Genomic DNA, 19,010 nt, shown 5'->3' on the forward strand with positions numbered 1-19,010 from the left:
ATTAATACAAGCCTCCTAAGGTGTACACAATGTAAATTAAAGGCACGCTATGTAAATTACAGCATCTAGCTATAAGTTAATAAGACTGGAGATAAAAGTGAAAACTAGCTGGAGAGATGGCCGAGTTTAAGAACACTCGCTGTTCTTCCAAAGGTCCTGAGTTCGAGTCCCAGCAACCACATGGTGGCTCATAACCATCTCTAGTAAGATCTGGTGTACAGGCAGAATGTTGTATAAATAATAAATAAATATTAAAAAAAAACAAAAGTGAAAACTATTTAAAAATAGAATCTTAATGCATCATGCCTTTGACTCAGCCTAGAAATACAGAAGCATGCATATTTCTTCTTTTAGAACAGTGTCACTATGTAACTAAATGAGTGAAGCCACACCCTTGTCCTTCTAAGGAGAACTGTATGACAATTGTTTTGATGCGAAATAGAGAAATTTCTAAACTTTTTTGCCATGATGGATAGTAATTATTAGCTCTTGAAAGTCACATTAAACTTTTAATATTACTTCTCTAATGACAAACTAGCTCAGCAGATTTAGTTCTCTTAACTATCAGTTCCCATAAGGAACGCTAATCTTTAAAAGGATGAAGAATTGGCAACATTTAGTGGTAATAGGGTAAGACCCCAAGCAACACCACATATATTGCATATGCCCCCGTAGGAATTTAAGTTATGTTTAATATTAATAGTGTTTGAGGTTGTTTTAAATTTCTTCCTGATTTAACCCTGGCCCAAAGAACACCCAATTGGATTAGACAAGCATCCAGCTAATGAAATAGCACAACTGGAGTGTAAACGAAAATGTAAATCTTATAGTCATCTTTTTTTAAGGTTTCCTTTTTCTCCCATGGGTATTTTCCTGTGCAACCTGTGTATCCCTGGTGCTTGTGAAGACCACAGAAGGGTGTGGCATCCCCTGCAACTGGAGTTTATAATGGTTGTGAACTGCCATATGGGTGTTGGGAACCAAACACAAAAGAGATTGGAAATATTTGTAAAAATATATCTGTACTGTTCTTGTATAAACTCTTCCGGTAGTATCATTCCCTAAGTATTATAGTATACTTGCTCTTTACAGAGATTATTACATTATTTTATATAAGAAACTTGAACATCCACAGATTCAGTATGTACAATGTTTCTTGGAATAACCCATCCCCACTTGAACTATAAATTTTATAATCAGAAAGTAGAAATAAGAGTTGTACTATCTACTATTCTGACTGTATCACCATCAAATTTTTGTTTCCAATTCTCAAAATTAATTGTTTTGCTAGCCTAAGGTATTCGCTTGAAAAGGAATAATGTGTTCACTGAGAAATGGAATAACCCCATGGGACTGCAAGTTAAGACTGCTACACAGTAAGTTTGTGAACATACTGCCTACAACTAAGAAGGAACAGCGGAGTAATCAACACCCAATGAGTGAAGCAGGGAAATCTCAGATGAACAACACATTACTGGATCTCAAAGAAAAAGAAAAATAAGAGTAATCAAATAATCGAACTAATCAAATAATGAGAGAAAATTCACACTAAATACTTATCAGGAAAACACACATATATATATGTATATAAAACACACACATGTATACAGAAAAAATTAACCAAAACAAAATGCTGTTTCTTCGAAAAGACGTAAAAATAGACACTTAACTACCATTAAAGAGACAAGAGTCACATGAAATCAGAGATGAAAAAGGACACAGTACAATTGACTGCACAAATTTAAAAATGATTTTTAGAAATAATGAAAAAATGTGCAGCAAATGTGGTAGATTGGAAGAAAGGAACAAACTCACAGAACCATGAATATCTGAATTGTCTGATTGTCAGAAGCAGAAGAAGGAGAAGAAGAAGAGGAGAAAGAGAAAGAAAAAGAAGGGGAGGGGTAAGAGAAGGGGAGAAGGATATGAAGGTGGGAGGAGAAAATATTGGGGAAGGAATATGGGGAGTGGGAAGGGATATTTGGGCTGGATATGGTCAAGATACATTGAAAACAAGCATGAAATTGTTTTTGTTTGTTTTTTAATTAATTCATTTTTATTGATTACAGTTTATTCACTTTGTATCCTATCTATAGCCCCCTCCCTCATCCTCTCCCAATCCCAGCCTCACTCTTTCATCTCCTCCCATGCCCCTCTCTAAGTCCACTGATAGGGGAGGTCCTCCTTCCCTTCCCTCTGACCCTAGCCTAACAGGTCTCATCAGGACTGGCTGCTTTGTCTTCCTCTGTGGCCTGGTAAGGCTGCTCCCCCATCAAGGGGAGGTGATTAAAGAGTCACCACTAAGCTCATGTCAGATACAGTCCCTATTCCTATTACTAGGGAACCCACTTGAAGACTGAGCATCCATGGGCTACATCTGTGCAGGAGTTCTAAGTTATCTTCATGAATGGTCCTTGGTTGGAGTATGAGTCTCAGAAAAGACCCCTTTGTCCAGATTTTTTATTCTGTTGCTCTCCTTGTGGAGCTCCTGTCCCTAGCCCCCCTAGGTCTTTCTCTTTTTTAGTGTAACTTATTCATTAGTTTGTTTATTTGTTTTGTGGATATCAGAGTTCTCAAGCATGAACCAAACAGATGAAAATGGTATATGACAAAATCCAAATTTTTGGACTTCTGGTGGAAGAAATAGAAGCATTTAAAAATCTCATGGTACTACAAATACATCTACTAATTTTCCTAGAGTAGATGAAGAATATAAACCTTGACAAAGATGTAAATAATTAGGTGCAGTGCAGTACCAACAATGCTGTCGAAGACAGATTAAAACTGGTGTTGAAATTGTTAAAGAAAACTCTTTGTTGTTGTTTTGAGACATGGTCTTGATATGCAGTTTTAACTGGGTATATATATATATATCTCCCCAGAGGGACACAGGGCTGGGATAAGGGACAAAGACAGGAGACAGAGGAAGAGGGAGAAGGGGAAGTGAACAAGGAACAAGGTAGAGGGGTAAGGGGTGTTTGTCCTGGAGTAGGACAAAGGACTGACTACCTGTGGATAGAGGAGACAGACATGGCTGATAGGCAAATGATGGTTTATAAACGTAAAAGAGGAAACTCCATGTTAGGATGAGGTGTGTAATTTTAATTGGGCATATTAATTAGGTGACCCAAAGGTGGCTCTTGATTGCTGGACTTCAATACTTCAATAGCTGGACTTTGGTAGTCAGCCTCAGAGGATGAAGTGGCCAAATAAGGAAACAGACCTTGGTGGCTAGCTTTAAGAAAATCATCTAATGGGTTTTTAGCAAGGAAGGGAGAATGGGGGAGAAAGCAAGGCCTGCCAGAGCCATATGCTTTAGTGAGCTGGTGTCCCTTCACATACACATAAGGATCTCACATAAATGTGTACACACATACCTAAAGAAAAACAAAACATAAAATATTGTTTGGAATTAAGTGTGGTTTTCTTTTTCTTTTGTTTAATATTTATTTATTTTATTATGTATACAATGTTCTGCTTGCATGTACATCTGAAAGCCAGAAGAGAGCATTGGATTTCACTATAGATGGTTGTGAGCCATGCTGTGGCTGCTGAGAACTGAATTCGGGACCTCTGGAAGAGCAAGCAGTGATCTTAACCTCTGAACCATCTCTCCAGGCCCCATAAAGTATTTTTTAAAGTACATAGTGGAAGACTTTGAATGATACATTAATGTGGTTTAACTTTATATATATTTTTAAGCAATGAAAACCTATAAAAAGAGTTGACGGTAACAATCAGATCTTTGTTCAGTACTAAATTGTCAATTCCTTATGATCAGTGACCACATAGTATGTGGTAAATAATGGATACAGTTGGTACTCTCAGAGCACACAAAATGTTTCTAGAATCCATTTCTTTCCATCTCCACTTTCACCACTTTTAATTCTAGCTAATTATTTCTTCCCTCAGTTATTGTTGTAGCTTGCCTTTCCTTGTTCTGCCTTTGCACTTCTATAATCTTTTGTTTTTCCACAGTGGATAAGAAAGGTAAGAACTGAAGCTTAGAGTTACAATAGGATAAGTAACAAAGACTGACTTACTCTTTGGCTTTAACTATAAACCTGGACAAAGTATATGGAACCATAAATCAGGGAAGGGAAGCCAGGCTAACACCTAGACATCTTGATTCGGAGAAAGATTTCAGAAGTCATTCAGGTAAGCTCAATGGCTAGAATTTGTAAGAGATCAAATAAAGCAGGGAAATCAAGTGCACCTTCCTGAGATCTACGGCATTCAGTAAGGAACACCTCAATGCATGAAGTAATTACCTGAGACTAGGGAAGGGACCGCCAGAAAGGAGCACATGCCAGACTGCAATGCACAAGATATTGGTTTGAATACTTAGGAGGGGTATTGCCCTAAAAGTGTGGGCACATTTTCTCTAGGCCAAAGATTGCTCTCAACTTGTTTGACAAAACTTAAAAACAAGTCTCAAGGAAACTGTCTCTAAGGGACCTAACTGCATTTCAGAGCCAACCTCAAACAGATTTGTAGGAATAATAAAGAAAAAAAAATCAGTACCCAAAGCCATAAAATTCACTGTCTGAAACCCAGTAACAAATTATTAGGTATGCAAAGCAAAGGAATGATTTCCATAATTATAAGCAAAAACAATTAATAAATTACCCAGGAAGAAAACACATGATGGAATCAGCTGACAATAACATTGAACCAGTTATGAATGTGTTCAATATGTTAATAGAATACAGGAAAATGTGTTCATGAGATCATACTGAGAAGAGACATTGAAGGTAAAATATAAATCAAACTTCTAAAAGGGGCATGGTGTTACATACCTGTAGAAGCAGGAGGATCATTATTTTGCATATAATTTTTATTGTATTTATTATTTATACAGTATTCTGTCTGCATGTGTGCCTGCATGCCAGAAGAAGACACCAGATCTCATTATAGATAGTTGTGAACCACCATGTGGTTGCTGGGAATTGAACTCAGGACCTTTGGAAGTACAGCCAGTGTTTTTAAACTCTGAGCCGTCTCTCCAGCCCACAGATAATTTTTAATAGACCCATTTGAGCACTTCTGTTCTCTTGCCTAGGCTTGCTCATGCCATCACAGTCGGATGAAGTGTTGATGGGAGTGTATTGATTTAACATGATTTCATTTGTATGTATGGCAGTTCAGGATTAGCCTTGGCTACATAATTAGTTCGCTGTGGGCTAAAAAAAAAAACCAAACCAAACCAAACCAAAACAACAACAACAACAACAAAAAAAACAAAAACAAAAAACAAAACCCTGTCTCAAAATATTAAACCTAAACCAAATAATCAAAAGCCAACTTCTAGAGATAGTGAATACAGTGCCTGACGGAAGTGATATGCTTGCTGGGATTAGCAGATTAGATGCTACTAAAATAAAGATGAACCACCTGAATGCATAAGCTTCTTAGGTAAAAGCATTTGATGCTTGAAACTGGTGAGCTGGGGTTGATTCCAGGAACCCATGTATAAAGAGAAAAACTGTACAAAGCTATCCTCTAACCTCCACATGTATTGCTGTAACACATGTCTTCTCTTCTCAACACCATAACCAATACATACACTACAAAGAAAAGAAATTAAGGGAGACAAAAATTCTAAGGTAGGTAGAGTGAATAGGATGGGCTGTTGCAGAGGGCAACTAATTTGTCTGTTGTGCTGGGAAATGTCCAAGAGCTTTTAAGTAGTTATTGATGATAAATAAATAAAAAAACAAGCAACAAGTAATTAGTGACCTTATTGAGAATTTTAGTGGAATAGACTTAGAGTCCACGTTATAGTGTGTTGGAGAGTAAGGTGAAAGCCAGAAAAGGAATGACTGTTAACTTAGACTTGTTAAGGTTATTTTGTTGTTGTTGTTGTTTTTCTTTTCTGTGCTGGGATCACACTCAGGACCTTCTGGCCACTTTATCACTGAGCCACATGTCTAGCCCTGGACTATGTTCAACACTGTAAACAAAGTAAAAAGGTTAAACTTATGAAAGATATTTTTTGGTTTTTCAGAGAACTTTTGGTTTTCAAAATTACTAATAAGGACTTGGGTACCTGCACAACTAATTAGGAAAGCAATTTGACACCAACTTGGAAAAACTTTTGACTATGTCTTCACCTCTCAACCAACTAATTCCATTCCTAGTGCCAAAAGACCCATGGAAGGGTATTCCTAACAATACTGCTTGTACCAGGAACAAACTAGAAACAATAATTTTCATTAGAGGGTAGACAAACCATGCAGTTTTCAAATGAAGGAAGTAGTTTTAAGTGAACTACAGCTGTATATATAATCATGAAACATCTGGCATGGTGTCACACACCTTTAATCTCAGTAGGTAGATCTCTGTTTGATAACAGGCTGGTCTACACAGTGACCTCCATTGTATCTAGAACTGCACCCTGAGCTTTTTTTTTTTTTTTTTTTTTTCAAAAAAATATGGCATGATATTTTTAATATGATTCTACAGGATAAAGCTGAACTACTTCCAAATTTAGCCATGTAAGACATTTGTTTACTCAAAATTCTGCAGGTAATTTTGGGTAGACCTATTTGAGCATTTCTGTTCTCTTGCCTAGGCTTGCTCATGCCATCACAGTCAGATGAAGAGATGATGAGAGCATACTGATCTAACATGACTTCATTTGTATGTATGGCAATTTGAATGTATGGCATTTGTATGTGTGGCAATTCACAGCCATGGTGCCAGCCAAACATTCAAACGAAAGTTTGAACCTGTTCATATGATGGCAACATTTTAAATGTGTGAGTCTTAAAGTACAAGTGCTTTTTAAACCTAAACTTGCCTCACATTTGCATACATCTCATTGGCCAAAGCAAATCACATGACCAAGCCCACCGCTGGCAAGGCACTAGACTACCTTAAAAGTATGGACTCAAAGACTCATGATTTACTGAGAGCCTTCTACATCTCCCATCACTACGTATTGTTTTAGAGATATTACTATAGGTGAAATATAAATACAGAACATGTACTTAAATGAAAAATTCCAAAGCCTGAGAGTGGTAACCTCTGGAGAGGGAGGGAGGAGGAGCCAGGATAAGTGTACATGCAACAGTTATGCTTTTGTAGTGCTGGGAATTGAGCTTAGAGCCTTGTACATGCTAGACAAGCATTTTACCACTAAAGTACACAAGAAGCCTCAATGATGTTTCATTTTAATTAAAAATAGAAGCAAGAGGCTGGAGAAATGGCTTGATGGTTAAGAGCGCTGGCTGCTCTTCCAGAAGACCTGTCCAAAGCACCTATGTTCAGTTCCCACACCCACATGGTAGCTCACCACTGTCTATAACTTCAGCTCAAGAGGATCTGGGGGCCTTCTCTGGAATCCTTTGGTGGGCATCATGCACACATAGGGTGCACAAACATACACTCAGGCAAAGTACCCATAAATATGAAATTAAAAAAAAAACAAATCTTTAAAAAACAGGAATAAAATTTTGGTAAAATGTTAGTATTGGCAAAATGAGCAGTATAGAAACAGTTTTTATTATATTCTTTGCTAGCCTTTTTGTTCATAAATTATTTACAATTTTAAAAGCAACTGGGAGGTATGGGAATTCTGGTTGATCTTTGAAGAAGTTTGGCAAGAGGAAAGGTTGATAGAAAAAGCAGGCAGTACCTAGACAAAAGGGCATTGTCGAAAGAGCACTATTTTTAAAAAGATAAACTTGTTAACATAAATAGGTTGAGGAGGAGATGTCAGTTGGATTGGCTGCTGAAAGTTAATCCAAGAAGCAAGGTTCTAAAGGAGACCCTGATCCATTCTTCTGATGATCCTTTCATATGAACTCACTTTTGTCTGCACTCAGTGCTTATAGTTGAATGAATGTTGAAAAGATACAGCTAGCAGAAGAAGATGCAAGGTAACAAACACATACTGGCAGAGAAAGTTTTTAGAATTCATTTATGTGATGAAGATTTATCAAACACACATAATGCACTGAATGCATTAGGATACAAACATTGGTAAGACATTGTTTCTATACCACGAGTCTTAGTGTGGGTTGATACTGTATAAACAGAAATAGAACATTCTCAGCTACAAATATAACTCAGTGGCAGAGTATTTGCTTAGCACACACAAGGCCCTGATTTTGATCCCTAACATCATAAAAAAGAGGTGGGGAGATATTTTATCCTAGTGTGGTAACTCATTACAGGGAAGTGAACAGACTGCTATGGGAATGTAGAGAACAGAGTAGGCAGCTATAGATCATGCACATTACCTGTAGCACACTGGTTAAAGGTTCAAACTTTGCTAATATATTGAAAAAAATCCTCCCAGTCACTAGATAGAAACTTAAATAACCCTCTAACTATTTTTATTTGTAAATGGACACCATGGTAGTTATCTTAATTATTGATTGAGGATTAAATAAGTTAATAAACATAACTTGCTTAACAAAACTGCTTGATGACAGCTAGGATGTTTGCCAAGACATATTAAAGGATGAGTGAAAAAATAAGGAGTATATCACTTAAGAGGAAGGAATGCAGTATGTGAAGTCAGGGAGGCATACAAGAGCTTGGTGTGTTTGTGGACTGGTGAGAAAGTTGGTATTCAGGGACTGATAGCCATCATAATTGAAGCTCACAGACATGCCTGGATCCTAACATGCTGAACCAAGGAGTCTATTTTCTGGTGGGGTCTGAGAATTCAAAAGGGTGAGTTGGTTTGGTTTTGTAATAAATCAAAGATAATTTTGAAATCAGTTGTGGAGGTTGAACTGGCCTGGAATGGGAAGTGACTGGTGGGTAGGACTACTAGGTGTTGTCCAAGTTAAGAGCTTCAACCAGAGGGAAATGCCAGGCTTGACAGAATGGCATGGGTTACAATATTAGGATGGTATGCTGATTTGTTGCATGGGCAGGTTTAGAAAGAAAGGGTACTTGAGCTAAAACCAAAAGTAGGTGTCTTTTTCTCTTCCTTCCTTCCTTCCTTCCTTCCTTCCTTCCTTCCTTCCTTTTTTTTCTGTTCTTCTGTGTCTTTGTCTGTCTGAAATTTTTAGATAGGGTCTCACAAAGTAGCCCAGCCTCACCTAGAACTTAAAATGGTCCTCCAGGCCCAGCTTACCAAGTACTAAGATTACAGATGTGTATGTGTCATTACATCTGACTTCTATTATAGTTTGATAATGTTATAGCAAAAGCCGGACTGCAGTGAAGTGATTCAATGGAAAAAGGAAAAAGACACATGGCAGGGAAAGGGCAGTGGATTTAGAGTAACCACTCCAGAAATCTGACTGAGAAGGAAAGAATGGAAATAGAATAATAGTTTGAAGTGAAATACCGTGGAAATCACATTTTAACTTTTGAATGGGAAGAGGTTAAGTATGTCTGTAGTGTCAACAAAGTGGAAGATCAAAGAAAAATGGGATGATGAATAGAATCAAAGTCTAGAAAGACAAGTCCTGATAGATTCTTCTAGGGACTATGAGTAAATTGGTTTAGATTGCTTAGAGTGGAATGAAACCAGGAAGTAGGCAAGAGGGAAGGAGATACAAGGGAACAAAGTTTGTGTTGCTCATGCCCCCCCTTCATATTCAAGAGAATATTTCTGGTGCACAATATAGTCTTTTCTTGCATCCTAAAAGATGTACACTTCCATGACTAGTGAAAAATGCAACTATGCTATGTACCATTAAAACCAACCATTTTACTCCTGCACAAAAGTAGCCATGGCAGCGCAGTGTCCAAGAGGGTTCCCCAATAATAGGAACAGGGACTGTCTCTGGCATGAACTCAGTGGCTGGCTCTTTGATCACCTCTCCCTGAGGGGGGGAGCAGACTTACCAGGACGCAGAGGAAGACAATGCAGCCAGTCCTGATGAGACCTGGTAGGCTAGGGTCAGGTAGAAGTAGAGGAGGACCTCCCCTATTATTGGACTGGGGGAGGGGAATAGGAGAAAAAGAGGGAGGGTGGGGTTGGGAGGGGATGAGGGAGGGACTACAACTGGGATACAAAGTGAATAAACTGTAATTAATAAAAATAAAATAAAAATTAAAAAAACCCAACCATTTTAATAACTGTTTAGGCTTGTCTTGTAATAGTTATGATATTTATTTTGCAAATTTTAGGAAATATAAACAAAAACAAAAAAAATCCAAGTGTAGTGGGCATGCCTGTAATCCCAGCACTTGGGAGGGAAAGACACTTGGGTTGGGTTTGAGAAGACCTCATCACAAAAGAAAAAGAAAAGAGAGAGGGAGGGAGGGAGCTTTATCAACTAAAGCTCATACAGCATTTGTTTGATGATCCCAACAATAAATTTCTCACTGCTGACATAATTTACTATGGGAATCACCAAGGAGCCTCACATTTTCACTTTCTGTCCACCTATATTTGAAAGCATAGCCATAGTTATCTGTTTCAAGAATTTAACTTTTCTTTCTTGCTACTTCATATGAGTGTCTAATACTTTTTTCAGGGAACGGATTAGTGAACAGTGAGCAGCTTTGCTTGATGCTCTAATGAGTATGGCAGGAATCTAAGAGCTTGGAAAAATAATCGCTTATGGAAATTTTACTAATAACTGTCACGTAAGAGCTGAGATTAACTATCTTTAGAAGCTGTTGGCCCAGCATGGTGGCACACGCCTTTAATCCCAGCACCTGGGAGGCAAAGGCAGGTGGATCTCTGTGAATTTGAGGCCATTCTGAGCTACAAAGCAGTGAGTCCAGGACAACCAGTGCTATGCAGAGAAACCCAGTCTCAAAAAACAGAGAGAGAGAGAGAGAGAGAGAAGGAGAGAGAGAGAGAGAGAGAGAGAGAGATGTCCCCAGCTTTATTTGACTAATAATCTTTGAAAATTTCATACATATCCATAATGAATTGTGATTATATACTTCCCCCATCTCCCTGCCACCTCTGTAAATACCCCCACTTGCATTCTATCATTCCTTTTCCCCAGAATCATGGCTTTTTGTTGTTGTTTTATGACCCATTTTATTTAACCAGGACCATTTTTGTAAGAGCGCCACTGCACCCGGCTTAACAAATTCTTAAGTGTACAGTTCAGTAGCATTCCAACACTCTCCATTGTAGTACAGCTGGTAATTGCTACCTAGCTCTAGGAGTTTCTCATCATTCTTAGTAAACTTTATAGTTACTCCTCCATTAGCTCAGGTGGTAGAGCCGATGACTATAGAACATTTACAGTCATTCAAACAGTAACTTTCCATTTCCTTTCAGCTCAAGAAACTACTATTTTACTTTTGACTTTATAAATTTGACTGTTTTAGTACCTCATTTAAGTAGAATCATACACTATTTACCTCTTGTTCTGGTTTGTGTACCTGATTTGCTTCACTTAGCTCAGTATCTTTAATGTTCATCGATGCTGTGTGAGAGTTCCTTCCTCCCTTCCCTCAACCTTTCTCCCTTCTCCCACTCTTTCCCTCTGCCTTTACCCCTCTCCCTCCTGCTTTCCTTCCAAAATGCTAAGCTAGTGATTAGTGAGGACCTCATATATGTTAGGTGAACATTCTGCAGTGAACCATCCTACCTTTAGCCCTCATTAAAAAAAAAAAAAGGCTTAAAAGCATATGAGAGGGGGGAGCAGCCTTACCAGGCCACAGAAGATGACAATGCAGCCACTCCTGATGTGATCTGATAGACTAAGATCAGAAGGAAGGAGAGGAGGACCTCCCCTAGCAGTGGACTTGGGGAGGGGCATGCGTGAAGAAGGGGGAGGGAGGGTGGGATCGGGAGGGGAGGAGGGAGGGGCTTATGGGGGGATACAAAGTGAATAAAGTATAATTAATAAAAAAAAGCATATGAGAGGACCAGCTGGCGACATGTTTGCAGCCAAGCCTAACCTCATGAGTTTGATTCATGCCACCCACATGATAGAAAGAGAACTGACTTTCATAAGTTGTCCTCTGACTGCTACATGTACGCTCTGACTGCTACATGTACGCTCTGACATGCACATGCTCCCCCTCCATAAACAAACAAATAAATAAAGTAGAACCCATTAAAAATTGGAAAGCTGAACAACATTCAACTGTAGGTGTGCCACATGTATGGTCTTAGTTAGGTTTCTATTTCTGTAATGAATACTGTGACCCAAAGCAACTTGGAGAGGAAAGGGTTTACTTGGCTCACAGATCCTGACCACAGTCCATCACTGAGGGAAGCCAAGACAAGAGTTTGAGCAGGGCAGGAAGCTAGAGACAGGAGGTGAAGTAGAGGCCATGGATGGAATAATAGTGACATTTACAGGCTTGCTCAGCCTTCTTTTTTACACATCCCAGGGGAAGCACTGTCCACAGTGGGCTAGGACCTCCCGTGTCCATTATTAATAAAAGTGCCCTACTGGCTTGCCTAAAGGCTAAACTAATAGAGGCATTTTCTCAATTAAAGTTCTTCCCAAATGACCCTAGCTTGTGTCAAATTGACAAGAAACAAAAACAAAACAAGTCAGGACATTTATTATATCCATATTCATTGTCAGTGAACATTTGAATTACTTTCACCTGATAACTGTGAATAGTGCTGCTGTGAAGATGGGTGTTCAAATACCTGTTTCATTCCTGGTTTTCAATTTGGTGCATATATATTTAGGTGTGGGATTGTTATGGCAATTCTGTGGAGTTCTTTCCAGGAGCCACATGTTGTTTTCCAAAGAACTGCATCATTTTACCTTCTTGCCAGAATAGGCAAAGTCTCCAATTTTGCCACATGCTTGCCAACACTTAATAAAGCCTATTGGATATGAAGCGATTTTGATTTGCACATAATTAGCAATGGATGGCCTTTTAATGTCTCTATTGGTTGTCTATATGTCTAGTGTAGAGAGGCATCTGCTTAAGTCCTTTCCTATTTAAGTTGGCTTGTTTTTGTTGTTGCTTTAAAATGAATATTTATGAAATACATAGTGTCTTACTTTCACATAATGTCTATGCATCACATGTGTGCCTGGTGCCCATGCAAGTCAGAGGAGGGTTTTAACTGTGGAACTGGAGTTACAGATGGCTTAAGCCACCATGAGGGTGCTGGGAATTGCACATAGGACCCCTGCAAGAGCAAAAAGGGCACTTAACCACCTCTCCAGCCACTGTTTTTTTTTTATTATTGTTGATCTTCACTTTTGCCATGTAGCTCTGGCTGTGTACCAGGATAGGTCCCAACTTGAGGTGATCCTCCTGCCTCTGTTTCCTGAGTGCTGAGGATTACGATTGGGTGTTACCATACTTGATGATGCAGAATTCTATGTTGGTGTGCTTTTCTTTTAATATATTAAATATCCCTTTACCCGTTTTTTAAGAAGTTTGATATAATTTTAATCCTTGATCCTTTGTGGATAAGGTATTTTAAAACACTGATTTTTTTTTTTACAAAAATTTCCTTTTCGCCTTGGCTCTCTGCAGTTTGAATATGGTACACTTCAGTGTAGATTTTTTTTTTTTGAGGAAAGAGTAGGATGACATTTAAGATTTTGTCTAAAATTCACATCACTTTTACAAGATAAAATGTTGTAATTTTTATTTGAGCCAAGATCTTATCATATAGCCCAAGCTGGCTTTGAGCTCTTAACATTTTTGTTTCTTTCTTTTATGTGTGTTTATGAGTGTGTGTGTGTGTGTGTGTGTGTGTGTGTGTTATGTCTATGTGGTACATGTATGTAGAACCAGAAGACCTTGGATGATTTCTCCTGTTGTTCTCTGCCTTATTGAAGTGGGAACTTGCTGACTAGGCTAGGCTGGCCAGACAGTGAGCCCCCAGGATCTACACCCAGCTTTTTCTTACATAGGTACTAGGGATTTGAACTTAGGTTTTCATATTTGCACAGCGAACATTCTTATCCACCAAGCCATTTCCCCAGCTTCTGCCTAGCCTTGAATTGTTGCTTCAGCCTTCTCAATGCTGGGATTGCAGGTGTGCACTACCACACCCAGTTTCCAATTGTCAGTTGTTCTTATAGGATTACAGTTGTGCTGAATGTATTCTCATATCTCAACTAGTTAGATCCCACTGGAGTTATTTTCCACACTGTGCCGAAATTTAGCTGAAAATTTATTAACAGTTGATTATTTTTAATGCTTTCTTACAGCTGGTTTGCAGGTCAGCATTTGCTTTTTTATTGTGATGAAATAAACATAACATAAAATTTACCATTTTGTCTATTTTAAAGGGTACGCTTCAGTGCTGTGGGATCATTGTCTCCGTTTAGTTCTAGAACATTTTTATCATCCCAAATAGAAACTTGGTATGCTTTCTCATTTCACCCTGCCCTTGGACCCTAGCAAACACTCATTTGTTTCTGTTTCTATGGATTTACCTGTTCCAGATATTTCATATAAATAGAATCATGCAGTACATGGCCCTTTGTGTTTTGCTTCTTTCTGTTAGCATGGTAGTTTCAAAGTTCATCCGTGATATAGTGTGTATTGACCAGCCCATGATGACTAACATCTCACTGTTGGTTTATTCATCTACTGATGGGCATTTGAATCATGTCTACCTTTCAGCTATTGTGAATATTGTCTCTGAGCATATTTGTTCACAGTTTTGTTTGAATACCTGCCTTTAATTAATTTTTTGGGGGGGAGGGGGACAGAAACATGGGACTATAGAATCTTTTATTGAAGCTTAGTTTCCGGACTTTGGGCCCCGACTGGGAAACAAACAAACAAAAAGCAAATTAAAAAACAACATTAGCAGTAGGATGTGACAACTGTCCCTTGGGGAGTGAAGTTGAGTGGAATATGGCAGGCCAGTGAGGGGTCCAAGGTTTGGAGGTCATGGACTTTATCATGTATGGCTGAGGTGGCAGACTGTCCAAGCTTTTTAGCAAGCAAAGCCTCAGGTAAACTAACGTTAACATAACAGGATTGTGGGAGTTGAGGAATCCTAGGCGCTGGTTCCAACAAATCTCCTTCATGCTCAGTCTGATTAGCAGAAACTGGGTTCATCTGACATGGTGGCATCAGTGCCGGAATGACAGGGAGTACCAGAAGAGACCAGCCAATGAGCACTTAGCACTGGCATCAGGGAGTGGAGGATAAAGCCAGAGCTGAGCAGACACTAACTCCACTGCCGCCACCAGTGGCCCCTACTCCAAGGCTGTGCCATTCCACAGCCAAAGACAGTCAACCTTCTGTCCTTGCCTAGCTCTGAATAGAAGAGGAGGAAAAGAAGAGAGGCCCACAGCCCTCGGTGTGCTCCACTCCCTTAGGCAGGCTGAGTCATAGCATCCTCAAAGCTGTCATGGTAATGACGTCCTCAAAGCTGAGCCGAATGTTGCCCTGTACAGTGGGATCCTTCTCCCGGAAGGCCTCAGTCAACACCTGCATCTGGGTACACACCTTGAAGAAGCAGTTGCAAGTCGGGAGCTGCAGAGCGCGAGCAGCAGCGGGAAACCGGGAGCTGGGTGAACTGAGGGCTCAGTTTGTAGCCCATCTGGGACAGAGCTTGCTGCAGCTCCGTGGAGCTAATGGATCCAGAGTGGTCCAAGTCATACTGCTGGCAGAGGCTCTTCCACTGCTGCAGGAATTTCCACAGGGCTGAAAAGCTGAAGACATCGATGCGGGCAGACTTGGACTTTGTCAAACGTGTTTATTATCATCATAAGGCATGTCTCATCATTGAACGAGGAGCAGCTGGAGTTAATTAGGGCCTTCTTCAGCTCCTTGAGGAAGATGTACCACTGTGATTGGCATCTACTGACTATAACCAGGAGTAGGCCTCAGGATCCACATTCAGGCGTCGGGGGCGTGGGGTGGCACCGCCCTGTCCATAAGGTCCAGGCTGCTGGGCACCATAGGAACTTGGAGGTGGCTGACCGTAGGTGCCCCCTGGAGGTGCACCACCATATAGTCTGCTCGGAGTTACAGAGGGGATTCCTCCAGCACTGGTGTGTTCATAGAGTCTTCTAGGGGCAAGACCTCTGTAACCACCACCGGGGGGGGGGGGGAGTCCACTCCCCTACTGGTCTCCAGCATGGGGAGGTCCAGGGTCATAGCCATCCATGGGTGGTCCAGGTGCCTGTCCTGAAGCTCATGGGCAATTCTGCCTGTAGGGATAGCTGGCGATGGCAATTATGACATTATACAGTTCCTGCCTTCAATTCATTTGTGTATGCATATAAAATGGAATTGCTGGGTCTTAGGATAATTCTAGCTGTAACTTGTTGAGGAATTGCCAACATCTTTCCCCAATCAGTTGTACCATTTTACACCCCACCTGCAACTTACAGGCATTCCATTTCTTGGCATTCTCACATAGCTTGTATCTGGTCATAGCCACCATAGTTGATGTGAGAAGTCTATAATTGTACTTTGGAGTTAGTTGCCCTTTCTTAATGGCTAGATGTGTTAAGCATCTTTACATGTATTTCTTGTATTTTTATATGTTCTCTGGAGAAAAAAAATGCCTTTAAAAGTTGATTTGATGTAGAAAATTGAAAGTAGTCTCTTATTTTTCGACCTGGACAAAATCAATCAAATAAATAAAAATAAATCAAGTGCTTTAATATGAAGCTTGAAACATTTTATTTATAGACAAAAGAGATTTCTTTATTAAGTTCTTATTTAGGACATATCAACCTATACTCATAAGACTGATGTTTATCCCTACTGCTAATGCTCATACCAGTGTAGGGTGATTGCAAATGGAGTTAAATGTAAAAACAAGTATCACACATCATCACATTTTCCACTTGTTTTGTTGTTGTTGTTTTTTTTTTTTTTTTCCAAATGGTACTTTTAAAATTGAAATCCCTGGCTTTGGAGAGATAGCTAAGTGGTTAAGAGCACTAGCTACTCTTTCAGAACACCTGAATTCAATTCTCAGCACCCACATAGTGACTCACAACAAACTGTAACTCCAATTCAGGGGATCTGACACTTTCTTCTGGCTTCCATGAGCACCAGGCATGCACATAGTGCACAGACATGCATGCGGGCAAAACATACATACAATAATAAAATAATTCAAAATTTGAAATTCCTAATTTGAAACTTCAGGAAGAAAACAAATGGGAAACACTCAAGATATTGACATTGTCAATGGCTTTCTGAATAGGAGTCTGGTAGCTCAGGAAATAATAGCAAGAATTGCCAAAATGGGATTGCATGATAGAAGGCTTCTGTACAACAAAGGAAATAATTAGCACTGAAGAGAGAGCCAACAGAATATGAGGAAATCTTTGCTAGCTACACATCTGAGAGGATAAAAATCTATACTCTATAATGAACTCTAAATATTTTTAATATATTTTTATTTATTACAATTTATTCACTTTGTACCTCGGCTGTAGCCCCATTCTTGTTCCCTCCCAATCTCACCCTCCCTCCCTCAACTCCTCCCATGACCCTCTCCAAGTCCACTGGTAGGGGAGGCCCTCCTCCTCTTCCCTCTGATGCTAGCCTATAAGGTCTCATCAAGACTGACTGCATTGTCTTCCTCTGTGGCCTGGTAAGGCTGCTCCCCCCTCAGGGGGAGGTGATCAAAGAGCAGGCCACTCAGTTCATGTCAGAGATAGTCCCTGTTCCCATTACTAGGGAACCCACTTGGACACTGAGCTGCCATGGGCTACATCTGTGCAGGGAGTCCAGGTTACCTCCATGCATGGTCCTTGGTTGGAGTATCAGTCTCAGAAAAGACCCCTGTGCCCAGACTTTTTGGTTCTGTTGTTCTCCTTGTGGAGCTCCAGAGCCTTCCTGATCTTTCTATCTTCCCCTTCTTTCATAAGATTCCCTGCACTCTGCTCAAAGTTTGGCTATGAGTCTCAGCATCTGCTTTAAAACCCTGCTAGGTAGAGTCTTTAAATATTTTAACCATAAAAAAATTCAACCAAAATCATTCCATCCGCAAATGGGAAAAACAACTTTTCAAATAAAAAAAGTAAGGACAGCCAATACTGAACTTTTCTTTTAAATTTTCTATTTTTGGTTGTTGTTCTGGGGAATGCGCATGCCAGGTGAACTTTTGGAAGTGAGAGGACAACGGTGTGGAGTTGGTTATCATCGTCCACATGATTTGCGTTTGGAGGATGTAGCTAGAGTCATCAGGCTTGTATAGCAATCACCTTTGTTCATTGAGCGACCTCACTAGCCCTGGAGCTTGAAGGTAGATATTGTTTGACGCATTTGTGGCTGACCTTTAGGTCAGCTGGCCTCTACAGTTACAGGAAAGCTGTCTACTTCCTACATCAGGTATTCAGGGTCACCCTCAGTTACATGGGGAATCCAAGACTAGCTTAGGCTACATGAGACCCTGTCTCAAAACAAAATTAAGAAAGAGACTTCATGCTAAATAAAATAAACCAGAACTTTCCAATCTGCTCTGTTTCTATACTTAAAACATTCCTGCAGGGCTCTCTACTCCTTTCCAGGTGATAAAGGGTAATACCTACAAGAAAGGAACATATAACAATAACATGCAACACAGATTACTCTAGATTCTAGACTTGGATCTTCTCACGCAATTGAAATTCTGAGAGTATAGTCATGTGACAGTTCACAGTGGGAATGCAATCTGAGAAACCTTTTGTGAGGTGCTTTTATCACATACTTCCGCATACCTGCACTGCAGAGCCTACTATGTTGCAGGTAGGATGTGCAGCATATGCATCCTGCCTGCATTCGTCACTGGCCGAAATGTCATGATATGCTGCCATGTTGAAAATAATTTATGCCAGATATGTTGTAAGTCTTTAGCACAAAAAACTGAGTAATATGTAGTTCTTGTCCAGGAAGTGTTTATAATTTTGTGTATGGAGGGTGCATGTAAACAAATAATGACCATGTTATGAATTATAAGTTTCAGAACAGAAGCTGTATGGGGAAACAGCACATGAGCTGGAGAGTGTCCATAGAGAAATCCTCAGTGAAGAAATATTTGAGCTATTTTTTTTTTAGGGGAACAGAGCAGTACTGGGGATAGAACCAGGGGTCTCAGACATGCTTGGCAAGTACCCTACCACCAAGCTATACCCTTAGCCTTAAAAAAAAAAAGTTGTTAAGACAGGGTGTCACTAAGATCC

The 19,010-nt window shown here is 39.8% G+C and overlaps 1 protein-coding gene and 1 pseudogene across 1 annotated transcript in view; one reads left to right on the plus strand and one right to left on the minus strand.

Moving 5' to 3' along the window:
• Positions 1–19,010, plus strand: part of Snx12 (sorting nexin 12) — a 126,412-nt gene that overhangs the window by 67,449 nt on the left and 39,953 nt on the right. The window lies entirely within an intron of this gene.
• Positions 15,211–18,644, minus strand: LOC129674993 (peflin-like; annotated as a pseudogene).

Source organism: Psammomys obesus, unplaced genomic scaffold (genome assembly GCF_907164565.1).
Source record: "Psammomys obesus unplaced genomic scaffold, mPsaObe1.curated_primary_1811, whole genome shotgun sequence".
Taxonomy (NCBI): Eukaryota; Metazoa; Chordata; class Mammalia; order Rodentia; family Muridae; genus Psammomys; species Psammomys obesus.